The following is a 12,396-nucleotide window of genomic DNA, read 5'->3' as shown; positions in this document are numbered from 1 at the left end:
CATGTTTTCTCACCACACATATATCAGTGTTCTCACTCCTTGCTGCATGGCTCCGTCTGGCTCGTCCCTCTTTATTTGTCTCCGAGGGCAGAGCTCCGACACGCTGCAGAGAAGTAAGTTTGTGACAGCAGCACTTTGCAGCGGCGCTAACAACTCCGGATATTGACGGGAGTGGAGGGAAAGAACTCCAGGGGTCAGTGTGAGCTGGCAGCCAGGGGTTAGGAAGATGGAAAGGAAAATGCTTCAATTTAGGTGCTTATCAGAGTCGTTCTCACCTTTCCGCCTGAAGGGAGGTTTTGGTGGCAATCTTTCACACAAAGATTCCGTTTTTCTTTGGTTTTTTTTTGCCAAACTCAATTGCTCGAATGCACAAAAGCAAGAGTGAAGTTAAAAAAGGAACAATATACATTCTTTGATCCCTGATTTTCCAACATTGAAAGTGTTTAGTGGTACCAAAATGTATTTCAAACTTCTTGAAATATGCATTTTTATTTTTTGCATCTTGAGCACAAAGTGCACCCTCCATTAAAAAACTAAACCAAAAAATGTGCACTTGCGCAACTAATAATAATAATACATTTATTTGTAAAAAAAAAAAAAACTCTCACTATTATGTTAGATCCACTATGGACCGGACTCTCACTATTATTTTAGATCCACTATGGACTGGACTCTCACTATTATGCTAGATCCACTATGGACTAGACTCTCACTATTATATTAGATCCACTATGGACTGGACTCTCACACTATAATGTTAGATCCACTATGGACTGGACTCTCACTATTATGTTAATTCCACTATGGACTGGACTCTCACACTATTATGTTATATCTACTATGGACTGGACTCTCACACTATTATGCTAGATCCACTGTGGACTGGACTCTCAGAATATTATGCTATATCCACTATGGACCGGACTCTCACTATTATGTTAGATCCACTATGGACTGGACTCCCACTATTATGCTAGATCCACTGTGGACTGGACTCTCAGAATATTATGCTATATCCACTATGGACCGGACTCTCACTATTATGTTAGATCCACTATGGACTGGACTCCCACTATTATGTTAGATCCACTATGGACTGGACTCTCACTATTATTTTAGATCCACTATGGACTGGACTCCCACTATTATGTTAGATCCACTATGGACTGGACTCTCACTATTATGCTAGATCCACTATGGACTTGACTCTCACTATTACGTTAGATCCACTATGGATTGGACTCTCACTATTATGTTAGATCCACTATGGACTGGACTCTCATAATATTATGTTAGATCTACTATGGACTGGACTCTCACTATTATGTTAGATCCACTATGGACTGGACTCTCACACTATTATGTAAGATCCACTACGGACTGGACTCTCACAATATTATGTTAGATCCACTATGGACTGGACTCTCACAATATTATGTCAGATCCACTATGGACTTGACTCTCACTATTATGTTAGATCCACTATGGACTGGACTCTCACTATATTATGTCAGATCCACTATGGACTTGACTCTCACTATTATGTTAGATCCACTATAGACTGGACTCTCACAATAAAAAAAAAAAATCACTTTACATTGAGTAAACGACCTCAAAGTGCTAGTGTATTAAAAATAAATGAAAATAAAAAGATAATAAAAATAAATAAAAATAAATCCTAAAACAGCCTAATAGCTAAAACTAGTATGCATATATCTAAAAAAAAAATGTTTTTTTTTTTGTTTTTTTTAAAGAAGGGTTTTTAAGCCTTTTTTTAAAAGCATCCACAGTCTGTGGTGCCCTCAGGTGGTCAGGGGGAGCGTTCAACAGACTGGGAGCAGCAGAGCAGAAAGCTTTCATTGTTCGTAGCTTTGTCCTCGGAGGTTGGAGGAGGTTAGCCTGTCCGGAGCGTGGAGGATTTGGGGGTGAGTAGTTCTTTGAGGTAGAGGGGGGGCATTTCCATGGAGGCACTGGTGGGTTAGTAGGGAGACTTTGTTTTCAATCCTGAGTGGAACAGGAAGCCAAGGAAGGGATTTGAGAGTTGGTGGGATATGGTCATATTTCCGCACTCTCATCAGGATTCTAGCAGCACTATTCTGTATTTGAGGGGACCTATGTCAACATATTTATATTATATTATATTACTCGGATTCAGGAGGAACAGTGTGGTTTTCGTCCTGGTCGTGGAACTGTGGACCAGCTCTATACTCTCGGCAGGGTCCATGAAGGTGCATGGGAGTTTGCCCAACCAGTCTACATGTGCTTTGTGGACTTGGAGAAGGCATTGGACCGTGTCCCTCGGGAAGTCCTGTGGGGAGTGCTCAGAGAGTATGGGGGTTTCGGACTGTCTGATCGTGGCGGTCCGCTCCCTGTATGATCAGTGTCAGAGCTTGGTCCGCAGTGCCGGCAGTAAGTCGGACCCGTTTCCAGTGAGGGTTGGACTCCGCCAAGGCTGCCCTTTGTCACCCATTCTGTTCTTAACTTTTATGGACAGAATTTCTAGGCGCAGTCAAGGCGTTGAGGGGATCCGGTTTGGTGGCTGCAGGATTAGGTCTCTGCTTTTTGCAGTTTAAATGGTCCTGATGGCTTCATCTGGCCAGGATCTTCAGCTCTCACTGGATCGGTTCGCAGCCGAGTGTGAAGCACCTCCAAGTCCGAGTCCATGGTTCTCGCCCGGGAAAGGGTGGAGTGCCATCTCCGGGTTGCGGAGGAGACCCTGCCCCAAGTGGAGGAGTTCAAGTACCTCGGAGTCTTGTTCACGAGTGAGGGAAGAGTGGATGGTGAGATCAACAGGCGGGTCGGTGCGGCGTCTTCAGTAATGCGGACGCAGTATCGATCCGTTGTGGTGAAGAAGGATCTGAGCCGGAAGACAAAGCTCTCAATTTACCGGTCGATCTACGTTCCCATCCTCACCTATGGTCATGAGCTTTGGGTTATGACCGAAAGGACAAGATCACGAGTTTCTTCCGCCGGGTGGCGGGCCTCTCACTTAGAGATAGGGTGAGAAGCTCTGTCATCCGGGAGGAACTCAAAGTAAAGCCGCTGCTCCTCCACATGGAGAGGAGCCAGATGAGGTGGTTCGGGCATCTGGTCAGGATGCCACCCGAACGCCTCCCTAGGGAGGTGTTTAGGGCACGTCCGACCGGTAGGAGGCCACGGGGGAGACCCAGGACACGTTGGGAAGACTATGTCTTCCGGCTGATCTGGGAACGCCTCCGGATCCCCCGGGAGGATTTGGACGAAGTGTCTGAGGAGAGAGAAGTCTTTGTGGACTTGGAGAAGGCATTCGACCATGTCCCTCGGGAAGTCCTGTGGGGAGTGCTCAGAGAGTATGGGGTATCGGACTGTCTGATTGTGGCGGTCCGCTCCCTGTACGATCAGTGTCAGAGCTTGGTCTGCAGTGCCGGACACGTTTCCAGTGAGGGTTGGACTCCGCCAAGGTTGCCCTTTGTCACCCATTCTGTTCATAACTTTTATGGACAGAATTTCTAGGCGCAGTCAGGGCGTTGAGAGAATCTGGTTTGGTGGCTGCAGGATTAGGTCTCTGCTTTTTGCAGATGATGTGGTCCTGATGGCTTCATCTGGCCAGGATCTTCAGCTCTCACTGGATCGGTTCGCAGCCGAGTGTGAAGCGATTGGGATTAGAATCAGCACCTCCAAGTCCGAGTCCATGGTTCTCACCCGGAAAGGGTGGAGTGCCATCTCCGGGTTGGAGAGGAGATCTTGCCCCAAGTGGAGGAGTTCAAGTACCTCAGAGTCTTGTTCACGAGTGAGGGAAGAGTGGATGGTGAGATCAACAGGCGGATCGGTGCGGCGTCTTCAGTAATGCGGATCGGTGCGGCGTCTTCAGTAATGCGGACGCTGTATCGATCTGTTGTGGTGAAGAAGGATCTGAGCCGGAAGACAAAGCTCTCAATTTACCGGTCGATCTACGTTCCCATCCTCACCTATGGTCATGAGCTTTGGGTTATGACCAAAAGGACAAGATCAAGACAAGATTTTGCAGATGATGTGGTCCTGATGGCTTCATCTGGCCAGGATCTTCAGCTCTCACTGGATCGGGTCGCAACCGAGTGTGAAGCACCTCCAAGTCCGAGTCCATGGTTCTCGCCCGGGAAAGGGTGGAGTGCCATCTCCGGGTTGCGGAGGAGACCCTTTCCCAAGTGGAGGAGTTCAAGTACCTCGGAGTCTTGTTCACGAGTGAGGGAAGAGTGGATGGTGAGATCAACAGGCGGTTCGATGCGGCGTCTTCAGTAATGCGGACGCTGTATCGATCCGTTGTGGTGAAGAAGGATCTGAGCCGGAAGACAAAGCTCTCAATTTACCGGTCGATCTACATTCCCATCCTCACCTATGGTCATGAGCTTTGGGTTATGACCAAAAGGACAAGATCACGAGTTTCTTCCGCCGGGTGGCGGGCCTCTCCCTTAGAGATAGGGTGAGAAGCTCTGTCATCCGGGAGGAACTCAAAGTAAAGCCGCTGCTCCTCCACATGGAGAGGAGCCAGATGAGGTGGTTCGGGCATCTGGTCAGGATGCCACCCGAACGCCTCCCTAGGGAGGTGTTTAGGGCACGTCCGACCGATAGGAGGCCACGGGGAAGACCCAGGACACGTTGGGAAGACTATGTCTTCCGGCTGATCTGGGAACGCCTCGGGGTCCCCCGGGAGGATTTGGACGAAGTGTCTGAGGAGAGAGAAGTCTTTGTGGACTTGGAGAAGGCATTCGACCATGTCCCTCGGGAAGTCCTGTGGGGAGTGCTCAGAGAGTATGGGGTATCGGACTGTCTGATTGTGGCGGTCCGCTCCCTGTACGATCAGTGTCAGAGCTTGGTCTGCAGTGCCGGACACGTTTCCAGTGAGGGTTGGACTCCGCCAAGGTTGCCCTTTGTCACCCATTCTGTTCATAACTTTTATGGACAGAATTTCTAGGCGCAGTCAGGGCGTTGAGAGAATCTGGTTTGGTGGCTGCAGGATTAGGTCTCTGCTTTTTGCAGATAATGTGGTCCTGATGGCTTCATCTGGCCAGGATCTTCAGCTCTCACTGGATCGGTTCGCAGCCGAGTGTGAAGCGATTGGGATTAGAATCAGCACCTCCAAGTCTGAGTCCATGGTTCTCACCCGGAAAGGGTGGAGTGCCATCTCCGGGTTGGAGAGGAGATCTTGCCCCAAGTGGAGGAGTTCACGTACCTAGGAGTCTTGTTCACGAGTGAGGGAAGAGTGGATCGTGAGATCAACAGGCGGATCGGTGCGGCGTCTTCAGTAATGCGGACGCTGTATCGATCCGTTGTGGTGAATACAGAGCTGAGCCGGAAGGCAAAGCTCTCAATTTACCGGTCGATCTACGTTCCCATCCTCACCTATGGTCATGAGCTTTGGGTTATGACCGAAAGGACAAGATCACGAGTTTCTTCCGCCGGGTGGCGGGTCTCTCCCTTAGAGATAGGGTGAGAAGCTCTGTCATCCGGGAGGAACTCAAAGTAAAGCCGATGCTCCTCCACATGGAGAGGAGCCAGATGAGGTGGTTCGGGCATCTGGTCAGGATGCCACCCGAACGCCTCCCTAGGGAGGTGTTTAGGGCACGTCCGACCGGTAGGAGGCCACGGGGAAGACCCAGGACACGTTGGGAAGACTATGTCTCCCGGCTGATCTGGGAACGCCTCGGGATCCCCCGGGAGGAGCTGGACGAAGTGTCTGAGGAGAGAGAAGTCTTTGTGGACTTGGAGAAGGCATCCGACCGTGTCCCTCGGGAAGTCCTGTGGGGAGTGCTCAGAGAGTATGGGGTATCGGACTGTCTGATTGTGGCGGTCCGCTCCCTGTACGATCAGTGTCAGAGCTTGGTCTGCAGTGCCGGACACGTTTCCAGTGAGGGTTGGACTCCGCCAAGGTTGCCCTTTGTCACCCATTCTGTTCATAACTTTTATGGACAGAATTTCTAGGCGCAGTCAGGGCGTTGAGAGAATCTGGTTTGGTGGCTGCAGGATTAGGTCTCTGCTTTTTGCAGATGATGTGGTCCTGATGGCTTCATCTGGCCAGGATCTTCAGCTCTCACTGGATCGGTTCGCAGCCGAGTGTGAAGCACCTCCAAGTCCGAGTCCATGGTTCTTGCCCGGGAAAGGGTGGAGTGCCATCTCCGGGTTGCGGAGGAGACCCTGCCCCAAGTGGAGGAGTTCAAGTACCTCGGAGTCTTGTTCACGAGTGAGGGAAGAGTGGATGGTGAGATAGACAGGCGGATCGGTGCGGCGTCTTCAGTAATGCGGACGCTGTATCGATCCGTTGTGGTGAAGAAGGATCTGAGCCGGAAGACAAAGCTCTCAATTTACCGGTCGATCTACGTTCCCATCCTCACCTATGGTCATGAGCTTTGGGTTATGACCGAAAGGACAAGATCACGAGTTTCTTCCGCCGGGTGGTGGGGCTCTCCCTTAGAGATAGGGTGAGAAGCTCTGTCATCCGGGAGGAGCTCAAAGTAAAGCCGCTGCTCCTCCACATGGAGAGGAGCCAGATGAGGTGGTTCGGGCGTCTGGTCAGGATGCCACCCGAACGCCTCCCTAGGGAGGTGTTTAGGGCACGTCCGACCGGTAGGAGGCCACGGGGAAGACCCAGGACACGTTGGGAAGACTATGTCTTACGGCTGATCTGGGAACGTCTCCGGATACCCCGGGAGGATTTGGACGAAGTGTCTGAGGAGAGAGAAGTCTTTGTGGACTTGGAGAAGGCATTCGACCGTGTCCCTCGGGAAGTCCTGTGGGGAGTGCTCAGAGAGTATGGGGTATCGGACTGTCTGATTGTGGCGGTCCGCTCCCTGTACGATCAGTGTCAGAGCTTGGTCTGCAGTGCCGGACACGTTTCCAGTGAGGGTTGGACTCCGCCAAGGTTGCCCTTTGTCACCCATTCTGTTCATAACTTTTATGGACAGAATTTCTAGGCGCAGTCAAGGCGTTGAGGGGATCCGGTTTGGTGGCTGCAGGATTAGGTATCTGCTTTTTGCAGATGATGTGGTCCTGATGGCTTCATCTGGCCAGGATCTCCAGCTCTCACTGGATCGGTTCGCAGCCGAGTGTGAAGTACCTCCAAGTCCGAGTCCATGGTTCTCGCCCGGGATAGGGTGGAGTGCCATATCCGGGTTGCGGAGGAGACCCTGCCCCAAGTGGAGGAGTTCAAGTACCTCGGAGTCTTGTTCACGAGTGAGGGAAGAGTGGATGGTGAGATCGACAGGCGGATCGGTGCGGCGTCTTCAGTAATGCGGATCGGTGCGGCGTCTTCAGTAATGCGGACGCTGTATCGATCTGTTGTGGTGAAGAAGGAGCTGAGCCGGAAGACAAAGCTCTCAATTTACCGGTCGATCTACGTTCCCATCCTCACCTATGGTCATGAGCTTTGGGTTATGACCGAAAGGACAAGATCAAGACAAGATTTTGCAGATGATGTGGTCCTGATGGCTTCATCTGGCCAGGATCTTCAGCTCTCACTGGATCGGTTCGCAGCCAAGTGTGAAGCACCTCCAAGTCCGAGTCCATGGTTCTCGCCCGGGAAAGGGTGGAGTGCCATCTCCGGGTTGCGGAGGAGACCCTGCCCCAAGTGGAGGAGTTCAAGTACCTCGGAGTCTTGTTCACGAGTGAGGGAAGAGTGGATGGTGAGATCAACAGGCGGGTCGGTGCGGCGTCTTCAGTAATGCGGACGCTGTATCGATCCGTTGTGGTGAAGAAGGATCTGAGCCGGAAGACAAAGCTCTCAATTTACCGGTCGATCTACGTTCCCATCCTCACCTATGGTCATGAGCTTTGGGTTATGACCGAAAGGACAAGATCACGAGTTTCTTCCGCCGGGTGGCGGGTCTCTCCCTTAGAGATAGTGTGAGAAGCTCTGTCATCCGGGAGGAACTCAAAGTAAAGCCGCTGCTCCTCCACATGGAGAGGAGCCAGATGAGGTGGTTCGGGCATCTGGTCAGGATGCCACCCGAACGCCTCCCTAGGGAGGTGTTTAGGGCACGTCCGACCGGTAGGAGGCCACGGGGAAGACCCAGGACACGTTGGGAAGACTATGTCTTCCGGCTGATCTGGGAACGCCTCCGGATCCCCCGGGAGGAGCTGGACGAAGTGTCTGAGGAGAGAGAAGTCTTTGTGGACTTGGAGAAGGCATTCGACCGTGTCCCTCGGGAAGTCCTGCGGGGAGTGCTCAGAGAGTATGGGGTATCGGACTGTCTGATTGTGGCGGTCCGCTCCCTGTACGATCAGTGTCAGAGTTTGGTCTGCAGTGCCGGCAGTAAGTCGGACACGTTTCCAGTGAGGGTTGGACTCCGCCAAGGCTGCCCTTTGTCACCCATTCTGTTCATAACTTTTATGGACAGAATTTCTAGGCGCAGTCAGGGCGTTGAGAGGATCTGGTTTGGTGGCTGCAGGATTAGGTCTCTGCTTTTTGCAGATGATGTGGTCCTGATGGCTTCATCTGGCCAGGATCTTCAGCTCTCACTGGATCGGGTCGCAGTCGAGTGTGAAGCACCTCCAAGTCCGAGTCAATGGTTCTCGCCCGGGAAAGGGTGGAGTGCCATCTCCGGGTTGCGGAGGAGACCCTGCCCCAAGTGGAGGAGTTCAAGTACCTCGGAGTCTTGTTCACGAGTGAGGGAAGAGTGGATGGTGAGATCAACAGGCGGATCGGTGCGGCGTCTTCAGTAATGCGGACGCTGTATCGATCTGTTGTGGTGAAGAAGGATCTGAGCCGGAAGACAAAGCTCTCGATTTACCGGTCAATCTACGTTCCCATCCTCACCTATGGTCATGAGCTTTGGGTTATGACCGAAAGGACAAGATCACGAGTTTCTTCCGCCGGGTGGCGGGTCTCTCCCTTAGAGATAGGGTGAGAAGCTCTGTCATCCGGGAGGAACTCAAAGTAAAGCCGCTGTTCCTCCACATGGAGAGGAGCCAGATAAGGTGATTCGGGCATCTGGTCAGGATGCCACCCGAACGCCTCCCTAGGGAGGTGTTTAGGGCACGTCCGACCGGTAGGAAGCCATGGGGAAGACCCAGGACACGTTGGGAAGACTATCTCTTACGGCTGATCTGGGAACGCCTCCGGATACCCCGGGAGGAGCTGGACGAAGTGTCTGAGGAGAGAGAAGTCTTTGTGGACTTGGAGAAGGCATTCGACCGTGTCCCTCGGGAAGTCCTGCGGGGAGTGCTCAGAGAGTATGGGGTATCGGACTGTCTGATTGTGGCGGTCCGCTCCCTGTACGATCAGTGTCAGAGTTTGGTCTGCAGTGCCGGCAGTAAGTCGGACACGTTTCCAGTGAGGGTTGGACTCCGCCAAGGCTGCCCTTTGTCACCGATTCTGTTCATAACTTTTATGGACAGAATTTCTAGGCGCAGTCAGGGCGTTGAGAGGATCTGGTTTGGTGGCTGCAGGATTAGGTCTCTGCTTTTTGCAGATGATGTGGTCCTGATGGCTTCATCTGGCCAGGATCTTCAGCTCTCACTGGATCGGTTCGCAGCCGAGTGTGAAGCGATTGGGATTAGAATCAGCACCTCCAAGTCCGAGTCCATGGTTCTCACCCGGAAAGGGTGGAGTGCCATCTCCGGGTTGGAGAGGAGATCTTGCCCCAAGTGGAGGAGTTCACGTACCTAGGAGTCTTGTTCACGAGTGAGGGAAGAGTGGATCGTGAGATCAACAGGCGGATCGGTGCGGCGTCTTCAGTAATGCGGACGCTGTATCGATCCGTTGTGGTGAATACAGAGCTGAGCCGGAAGGCAAAGCTCTCAATTTACCGGTCGATCTACGTTCCCATCCTCACCTATGGTCATGAGCTTTGGGTTATGACCGAAAGGACAAGATCACGAGTTTCTTCCGCCGGGTGGCGGGTCTCTCCCTTAGAGATAGGGTGAGAAGCTCTGCTATCCGGGAGGAGCTCAAAGTAAAGCCGCTGCTCCTCCACATGGAGAGGAGCCAGATGAGGTGGTTCGGGCATCTGGTCAGGATGCCACCCGAACGCCTCCCTAGGGAGGTGTTTAGGGCACGTCCGACCGGCAGGAGGTTCACGGGGAAGACCCAGGACACGTTGGGAAGACTATGTCTTCCGGCTGATCTGGGAACGCCTCGGGATCCCCCGGGAGGAGCTGGACGAAGTGTCTGGGGAGAGGGAAGTCTGGGCTTCCCTACTTAGGCTGCTGGCCCCCTTGACCCGACCTCGGATAAGCGGAAGACTATGGATGTATGGATAGATGGATATATTATATTATATGATATTCACCCACCACAATACTCAACACATTGTTTGTGTTTAGGCGCCAGCCAAGGAAGAGTTGTGTTCCAAAGCAGCGTATCTGATGTGAGTGCATAATCAATGGTGGCTCTGGCAAGCGAGCTGTTGGACTTTGACTGCTGCTTTGCCAAGGAATGTTGGCCATCTGGGTGGGAAATGTGTTTGGAGGCTGGAGCCCACTGATAGTGTAGTGACTTGTGTTCACTTGGATGCCACATGTTGAAGAGACTTGGCTTATTGTGAGTCAATGTCAATGTGGCTGTTTTACTACTGCTCATCTCAGGGCACTCAATCATCAACTTAGTCTTAGAAGACCTTTGGACTCTCATCCTCATGGACTTCATCAGTTCAGGATCATAGATTAGATTAGTCACATTTGGTCTGAGAATTAGATTGGTCACATCTAGTCTTAGATTTAGATTGTTCAGGTCTAGTCTTAGATTTAGATTGGTCGGACATAGTCTTAGACTTTGATTGGTCTGATCTAGTCTTAGACTTAGATTGGTCAAATATAATATTAGACTTAGATTGGTCACATCTAGTCTTGGATTTAGATTGTTCAGGTTTAGTCTTAGATTTAGATTGGTCGGATATAGTCTTAGACTTTGATTGGTCACATCTAGTCTTAGACTTAGATTGGTCACATCTAGTCTTAGATTTAGATTGGTCAGGTCTAGTCTTAGATTTAGATTGGTCAGGTCTAGTCTTAGACTTTGATTGGTCACATCTAGTCTTAGACTTTGATTGGTCAAATATAGTCTTAGACTTAGATTGGTCAGATCTAGTCTTAGACTTAGAATGGTCACATCTAGACTTAGATTTAGATTGGTCAAATATAATATTAGACTTAGATTGGTCAGATCTAGTCTTAGACTTAGAATGGTCACATCTAGACTTAGATTTAGATTGGTCAGATCTAGTCTGAGACTTAGATTAGTCACATCTAGTCTGAGACTAAGATTGGTCACATCTAGTCTTATACTTTGATTGGTCACATCTAGTCTTAGACTTTGATTGGTCAGATCTAGTCTTAGAATTTGATTGATCTGATCTAGTCTTAGACTTTGATTGGTCAAATATAGTCTTAGACTTAGATTGGTCACATCTAGTCTTAGACTGAGAATGGTCACGTCTAGACTTAGATTTAGATTGGTCACATCTAGTCTTAGACTGAGAATGGTCACGTCTAGACTTAGATTTAGATTGGTCAGATCTAGTCTGAGACTTAGATTAGTCACATCTAGTCTGAGACTAAGATTGATCACATCTAGTCTTATACTTTGATTGGTCACATCGAGTCTTAGACTTTGATTGGTCACATCTAGTCTTAGACTTTGATTGGCCACATCTAGTCTTAGACTTTGATTGGTCAAATATAGTCTTAGACTTAGATTGGTCACATCTACTCTTAGACTTAGATTGGTTACATCTAGTTTAGACTTAGATTGGTCAGATCTAGTCTTATACTTAGATTGATCAAATCTAGATTTAGACTTAGATTGGTGAGATCTAGTCTTAGACTTAGATTGGTGAGATCTAGTCTTAGACTTAGATTGGTCATATCTAGTCTTAGACTTAGATAGGTCATATCTAGTCTTAGACTTAGATTGGTAAAACCTAGATTTAGACTTCGATTGGTGAGATCTAGTCTTTGACTCAGATTGGTCAAATCTAGATTTAGACTTAGATTGGTCACATCTAGTCTTAGACTTAGATAGGTCACATCTATTCTTCGACTTAGATTGGTTACATCTAGTTTTAGACTTACATTGGTCAGATCTAGTCTTATACTTAGATTGATCAAATCTAGATTTAGACTTAGATTGGTGAGATCTAGTCTTAGACTTAGATTGGTGAGATCTAGTCTTAGACTTAGATTGGTCATATCTAGTCTTAGACTTAGATAGGTCATATCTAGTCTTAGACTTATATTTATCAAATCTAGATTTAGACTTCGATTGGTGAGATGTAGTCTTCGACTCAGATTGGTCAAATCTAGATTTAGACTTAGATTGGTGAGATCTAGTCTTAGACTTAGATTGGTCACATCTAGTCTTAGACTTAGATTGGTCATATCTAGTCTTAACTTAGATAGGTCATATCTAGTCTTAGACTTAGATTGGTCAAACTAGATTTAGACTTA

The sequence above is a fragment of the Nerophis lumbriciformis genome, linkage group LG07 (genome assembly GCF_033978685.3).
Source record: "Nerophis lumbriciformis linkage group LG07, RoL_Nlum_v2.1, whole genome shotgun sequence".
In the NCBI taxonomy this organism is placed as follows: domain Eukaryota; kingdom Metazoa; phylum Chordata; class Actinopteri; order Syngnathiformes; family Syngnathidae; genus Nerophis; species Nerophis lumbriciformis.
The sequence above is the reverse complement of the archived record's forward strand: the minus strand, read 5'-3'. Positions refer to the sequence as shown.